Genomic DNA, 7,995 nt, shown 5'->3' with positions numbered 1-7,995 from the left:
TTTCTTTATATTCTGTCTTCCAGAACTGGTATAGGGAAACTTTGCATCTCTAAAAGAAATGTGCTAAACATTTTATTAACAGCTGGAATAAAAATGTATGTCTGCTTTTCAGGGCTAGTGTTAGAGAAAACCACTAGGAGAGTGACACAGTATTTCGGGACTAAGTGCCCCTCATGGTACATGCGGACGGCACCTACTCTAAGAGATTCAGCATATTTGCACCAGGGACAATTCTTGCACCAGGGACAATTAGCCCGGCTAATTTTTGTAGTTTTAGTAGAGACGGGTGTTTCATCATGTTGGCCAGGCTGGTCTTGAACTTCTGACCTCAAGAGATCTGCCCGCATCGGCCTCCTAAAGTGCTGGGATTACAGGCGTGGGCCACCATGCCCGGCCTGCAAAGGTCTAAAACATGGGAATTAAAAATAAAAGAATCCATCCCTTTAATTCACTTTATTTCTAATTTTATTATTAGCAAACATACAATGCTTAAAGTATCATTTGAAAAGTACTATCTATTTCAGTGATTTGCAGCTATTATCATAAAGCTGCTCAAATATAAATAGTAGAGTTATAACTTTATTCCCAAAGGACTTCATTTCTAAAGAAATTTCATGATGCATGCAGTGTGGCCCCTGTATCTACAGAAGGAACTGGAAATGAATTATGGGCCTCTGAGTGGTGCCCCTTTTAACTGTGAAGTCATTTGCATGGTGGTGGGTGGTGTCATAGAGCATGGCTGTAGATCCCCGAACAAGGCTCGGCTACTCCTCTTCTTCCAGCCCTGCATGGACTGTCACCAGTGCATTACTAATTGAACATGATGGGTGCTGGGTTATTAAAGAGAAAATTGCACTCTACTTATCAGATGTTGATTAGCATAAGCAGGACATGGGCTTGCTTTCTCTTGCCCTACTCAATAAACATTTCATTCGAAAAATGAATTCTGTCACCTGGGACGTGGAGTTCTAACTCAAACTTCTTACTTGGCATCTAATATTCAGAGGAACTTGATATATAGCCCACAGTTTGTGTATTGTCATATTTATTTGAAAAAATTCCCCAAGCAAATCTTGATGTCTTTGCCTTTTAAAATAGGGGAAGTAGGCAGGGTGCAGTGGCTCATGCCTATAATCCCAGCACTTTGGGAGGCCAAGGCGGGCGGATCACAAGGTCAGGAGATTGAGACCATCCTGGCTAATACAGTGAAACCCTGTCTCTACTAAAAATAGAAAAATTAGCTGCGCAAGGTGGCGGGCGCCTGTAGTCCCAGCTACTCAGGAGGCTGAGGAAGGAGAATGGCCTGAACCCGGGAGGTGGAGCTTGCAGTGAGCCGAGATCGTGCCACTGCACTCCAGACTGGGCGACAGAGCGAGACTCTATCTCCAAAATAATTAAATAAATAAATAAATAAATAATAAGGGAAGTAAAAAAGACAAATTATGTAAGGTACTGGCCCAAGGCCGTGAAGAGCAGCTGACCCAGGCCCCTTGGGCAACAGACCAGAGCCCAGCTTCCAGGAGACCCAGGAGCCAAGGCGAACTCCTCTCAGAGCAGTTTGGCACAGGCCAGTTGCAAAAAGCCTAAAGGAACCCAGCCCCCAGCTCCCGGCCTCATATCTGGCTACAGCTGCAGCAGCTTTCCAAACGTGAATGCCTTCCACACCCTGCCTCCTGCTTCCTCTAAATAAAGTTGAAGGTAAGCAAGTATGAAGGAAATTAGGTGAATAAATCATGGACTCTTTCTCCTCTGTTGTAGTTGATAGCTTTTGGTGTGTCTGCCTAGCTCACAATGGTTCCCTCACTTCTGGAAGTGGTTCTCCTACCCTGTCTGTCAACATAGTAACGTGGCTTGTACTTCATTACCCACCAGGATCTTCATGGATTGGATTAAGGGTGGGGGCATCTGCCCCAAACTAATTTCATTCCTTCCTCAGAATTTGGAAGTGGGTCAGAAAGGCAGCACACTAAATTCCACTGATACTTGGAATCATAGTATGTACACTCAGGAACTGTGAGGAGGCCATATTCCACTACACAGACAACAGAGAGAAAAAGAAAAAGAGCTGGCCAAAGAGGAAGCAAACAAGAAAATTCTTACGTATAAATACCCAGAAGAAAAAAGAAACATTGAAGGCCTCAGGGCTTTGCACTTCAGCATCGTGACTGCCTCCTGCATCCCTGACTTGAGTCTAGAAGAAAACCTTTAGATCCTGAAATGTCCTTCCCACTTTTGTGTAAACTAGTTTTAGTTTCTTTTCCATAGAATCCATGAGTCTTGACTAACTAATATACCATTTTTCTTCCAAGTAGTTCAAAGTGACTGAAAGAGAGTTCCAGAAATCATCAATATCTATGAGAAGCTAGGGCCAAGATAGCCACAAAAGTTTAGAAGGTGGAAAGTAGATGGCCAGGCAGTAACTCTCTCAGCAAAGTAAGGAAAAAATGTTATTAATAGCACCTGGAGAGGAGAAAGACCAAAATCAAAATCAAACAAAACAGAATAAAAGCAAGATTTATGCCCCAGAACCCAATAAGGGGTCAGGATTCAGAGGCACTAGAAAGAATAAAATAGGGGTGGGACCTTTCCACGGAAGAATACATCCTGCAGGGGTCACATGACCAGCCCTCCCTCACATCAGCAGGAGATAGGAGGGCTACTCTTTCAATAAATCAAACCAGGGCACTCCAGACATGGGCTCTCCAGGCAAGGAGGAAGGAAGGGTGCATTAAAAGACAGAAGGGATGACAGTTTGCAGGCTGAGTCAGGACCATCCAAACTTCTTTTCTTGCTTTTCCAGAATGCCAGGGACATGTCTTGTTTTTTTTGTGTGTTTGTTTGTTTGTTTGTTTTGTTTTGTTTGCTTGTTTGGTTGTTTTGTTTTGTTTTTGAGACAGAGTTTCACTCTTGCTGCCCAGGCTGGAGTATAATGATGAGTCTCGGCTCACTGCAACCTCCGCCTCCCGGGTTCAAGCAATTCTCCTGCTTCAGCCTCCTGAGTAGCTGGGATTACAGGAGCCTGCCACCATGCCCAGCTGTTTTCTTTGTATTTTTAGTAGAGACGGTGTTTCACCATGTTGGCAAGGCTGGTCTCAAACTCCTGACCTCAGGTGATCCACCGACCTCAGCATCCCAAAGTGTTGGGATTATACCACTCCGGACCATGCCTTGTTTTATAACATGTTGAATACAGCCAGTGTAGCCCAGGCGCCAACCAAATGGAATGGACACTGACCTGAGCATTAAGGCAAGATCCTGCAGGTTTTAACTGTTTTGTTGCTAGGTTGTGGGAAGACAGTCTCAGTGTGGCTGGGATGAGGCAGTCTGAGAACTTGAGGCAGTGGTTATAGGCCACTAGCAATAGGAGTTTCAATATGTTTACAACGAGTATGGCTGCACTGGTGTGTCCAGTTGACTGTCACCCCTGTTTATTTCCCATAGGCAGGAAATTCGAGAATTCTTCTCTGGAGAAACTTAACAGGCCCAGAGAAAAAAATACTGAAAACTTAGAGCCCCCAATATAAAGACCAGGTTATGCCCAACCATCCTACGGTGGACTCCAATAGTCAGCAAAACTCTACCTATGCACATAGAGCTTCCAATTGACTTTTAGTGCCCCTTGTTTAAACATAAATGGATATCCAAGGATCACCCTGCTTTAAAGATGGAGATCAAACAAACAACAAAAATACAGAACTCAGAGGAAACAGAGATAAGGCAGAAAAAGGGGAGAGGGAAAGCCCCAAACTTAAAAAAATTAAAAATTAATATCTTCAGAGAGCTGAGTGAAGAAAATGCATACACAGAACAAAAACAACTAAAAAAGCACATTCATTCATTCAACAACTATTTGTTGAGCATGTATCAGACATTGTTCTAATGATCACATTCTATTTGCTACCTCTGAAATTGCTCTCTGTTTGGCTGGCTGCCCATCCACCACTCCAGAGTTATAGCCCTAAAGCAGCCTTCATCACCTCTCAACTGAGTTTTAGCAGCTGACCTCTAATTCTTCTCCTTGCATCCAGTCTTGCTCTCCTATAATCCACCATTTACATTTGGTATGTAAACTCCCAGGGTCGATAGCATCTCCACAGCCCAGAGAAAAGAGCACAGAAGTCTTAGCCCTACAGACACAGCCCCTGTTTATCTGGCCTCTGTCACTGCTCCAGCCTCATTTATCACTCTCTCCTCAACTCAACAACATCAAAGCACCTGAATTTCCCGTAATATCTTTTGACATTTTGCGGTTGCATAACTTTAAGTTCCTTCTGCCTGAAATTACCTCCCCAAAGTTATCCATCCTTCAGGCCTCACTTTGAGAGACACCTCCTCTCATCTCACCCTAACACCAGGCAGCATTGAATACCCATTCCTCACTGCCTGCACCATTGATGTTATGCTCTTCCCCTTGCATGAAGTGTTTGGCTTCCTGCTCTGTTGCCCCATCTAAACAATGCACTCCTAGAGGCCCGGGACCTTGTCTCATTTGTCCTTTGGGTCCTCAGTAGTCCAGGGCTCAATGCCTGGTGGAGAACTGTTCTTTGAATGAATGGATAGGTGAGTGGACGCACCCAGAGATGAAAGTAGGAATGGGCACACTGAAAATGCTACCTTCCTGAGAACACAGGCCAGGTCTCCAGAATGAGTTTGGTTTAGATATGCCACAGAATAGGAAGCCATTTTAAAAATGATGGCTTGTAGGTCTTCAAGTAATAAAGCCTTGAGTTAGAATGATGAGTCTGTCATGAAGTCCAGCGTGGATCCAAAAAAGTGAAGCGGGGAGTGTGGAGAAAGCAACATGTATGAACCCCATCTGTGTGCATGGTGCTTTACACGATACCTCAGGCAAAACTCATTCCAATCTGATGAAGTAGGAATCATTATCCGCCTTTTAGAGATGAAGGAACTCAAACAGAGAAGTTAAGTAACTTTCCCAAGATCAAGTAAATGATGATAAATTTAAATCCAGGTCTAGTCTGCCAAGGTAACTCACCATGAAGTTCGCATTCTTTTCATAACTTTGACTGGCATAAAAATCTATGTCATTTCCATACTTGACCCAAAATATGTGAAGTGCTCTGAAATAAACACCATTTAAATTAATTTCTGGCTTTAAGATGGGGTTTATTTCACCTATAACTAAGCAAGAAAACACATGCTGCCATCACAGGAATACTGCCAAAAATATATATATATATTAAAAGAAAAAAGAAAATAAAATACATGTCTACTTAACTTCATTGGCTATAGTTTACTCATCTATAAACAAATAATTACCTCATAGAGTTGGTATATAGATTAATGAGTTAATAAACTTAATGTACTTCGTCTTGACTGGGCATGATGGCTCACACCTGTAATCCTAGCACTTTGGGAGGCTGAGGTGGGTGGATCAGTTGAGCCCAGGAGTTTAAGACCAGCCTGGCCAACATGGTGAAACCCTGTCTCTACTAAAATTACAAATATTAGCTGGGCATAGTGGCGTGCTCTCCTGTAGTCCCAGCTGCTCAGAAAGGCACGAGAATTGCTTGAACCCAGGAGGTGGAGGTTGCAGTGAGCCGAGATCGTGCCACTATACTCCAGCCTGGGTGACAGAGCGAGACTTTGTCTCAAAAAAAAAAAAAAGTACATTGCCAGGCATGGTGGCTCATGGCTGTAATCCCAGCAATTTGGGAGGTGAAAGCAGATGGATCACTTGAGCACAGGAGTTCAAGACCAGCCTGGCCAACATGGTGAAATGCCGTCTCTACTAAAAACACAAAAAACTAGCTGGGCGTAGTGGTGTGCACCTGTAGTCCCAGCTAAAAAGGAGTCTGAGGTGGGAGGATTGCCTGAACCCAGAAGGTCGAGGCTGCACTGAGCTGTGATTACACCTCTGCACTCCTGCCTGGGTGACAAGAGTGAGATCCTGTCTCAACAATAACAAAATAAATAAAAATAAAAATAAATTTAAAAATAAAATACTTAGCTAGTACTTGATATATATCAACACTTGATAAATATTAGCTACTATTGTCATGTTATATTTCTTTTATTAAACTGATACCATTCATACAGTAAGAATTCTAACCAACCATTTAAAATGTTCTCTTTGAACACAAAATTTCTTTATAGCTTGCATTAGATATAAGAATTATTTTGCAATGTAACATTTTAAAATAAATTATACGAAATATATAACTGAATCATCTGTGAATACAACTATAAACAGCTGTACTACAAATATATTAAAATTACACATTAGAAGTCAGTCCATCAGACTGATTTTTAAAGACATTGCATGAAATATGAAATCAGACACATAATGATGTACTGCTTTTGAACTTCTTATAAGCCCAATAGGTACCACAACTTGTTTACTTGACAGCTCAGCCATTAATTTCAGAAAGGCTAAAATGAATAACCACCCAGGTTACAGTTGCCTTGCAGGAATCCCTCTGCTATAATCTCATAGTTTTTTCACCTAATTAATTTCCCCTTTCCTTGTACCAGAGTTTCATGAGTGTATCTTGTTTGGAGGAGATTAAGAGTCACACGCTTCATTAGCAAGGTGTAAATTATCAGCGAGGCCCTCTCCATCCACCTGCTTAATCGGGTTAATGAAGCACCTCTGCAGGGCCTTCCTGGGGCCGCCCTCACCGAGCTCTCTGCAGGTTTTACCTCCCTTGGCTGCTTGAAAAACAGGGAACTGTTTAAAGGCGCTATTGGCCTGCTCTGTTTCCAACAAGGGAATCCTTGTCTCTAAAGTTCAGCCTCGCTTTGGTCTTTTGAAAGAGAAAAATGTTGCTTGGGGAAAATTACCAACAGGTGTTTTTGCTTTTTCCCTTCTGTCCCTTGCTCTTTTAGATAATTTGCCACAAATGGGGCTTGAGTCAGCTTTTGAGATTAGGCTTGTGACCATTTTGTATAGAGTCCCAACTTCCTTCTAGGCCTTTTGAATATCAGTGCAAATGTCAGGAAGGTAGAGCCTTCATCGTTGTTTCTTCTGGTCATCTCAGTTTTTGAGATTATCAAGGTACCTTTTCTTTTTCATTGCATTTAAGTTCGTGAGTGTTGACTTAAAACTTCTACAGAAAATTTTTAAATTGAGACACATCCCAGCTATGTTTAAGCTGGTCATTTCTAAAATATCCTTACTTATAAAGGAATGTTCTGGTGGTTCTTCCAAGCCTTGTGGGAAATCTGCACACTGACCTGGGGCATGCTTATCTTATACCTATTAAAAAAAAAAAAAAAAATGAGGCCGGGCACGGTGGCTCATGCCTGTCATCCCAGCACTTTAGGAGGCCGAGGCAGGTGGATCACTTGAGGTCAGGAGTTCAAGACCAACCTGGCTAACATGATGAAACCCTGTCTCTACTAAAAATACAAAAATTAGCCAAGCATGGTGGCACGCACCTGTAGTCCTAGCTACTCAGGAGGCTGAGGCGGGGGAATCACTTGAGCCTGAGAGACAGACGTTGCAGTGAGCTGAGATTGTGTGGCTGCACTCCAACCTGGGTGACAGAGTGAGACTCTGTCTCAAAAAAGAAGAAAAAAAAAATAAAGAACTACAGGTGTGCAATGTAGACATTTACTGGGAGACTTAAATAGGTTTCTGGTCTGCTCTCCACTGCCGTCTTTCCTGATAGGTACAGCCGGCAGCTTCACAGCTCCCTCAGGTCCATGTATAGGTGAATGGGACAAAAGTGGTGGGAACAAACTCTTGGGATCCCTCTTTGGCATTTCCTCAGACCAAATTTTCAGTGAACTTAAAACTAATTGGAAGTCAACTTTGGGTGTTAGTGACTATCTTGGGACTTTTATCAGAGAAAGAAGCCCTTTCGTTGTGCTTAAATCACTTGGCTTTCTGAATGAAATCTCTTTTCAGAATTTGTCACTATGAGTTCCCTTATGTCCAATAAGAAAGGCTCCTCCTCCTCCTTTCTGAAACTCCTTAAAGTGCAAGAAAACATACAGGGAGGAAAAAATCCTTTACTAGATCAAGTTCTC

The sequence above is a fragment of the Rhinopithecus bieti genome, unplaced genomic scaffold, assembly GCF_001698545.2.
Source record: "Rhinopithecus bieti isolate Rb0 unplaced genomic scaffold, ASM169854v2 scaffold_6717, whole genome shotgun sequence".
Lineage (NCBI taxonomy): Eukaryota > Metazoa > Chordata > Mammalia > Primates > Cercopithecidae > Rhinopithecus > Rhinopithecus bieti.
Note: the sequence above shows the minus strand (reverse complement) of the source record.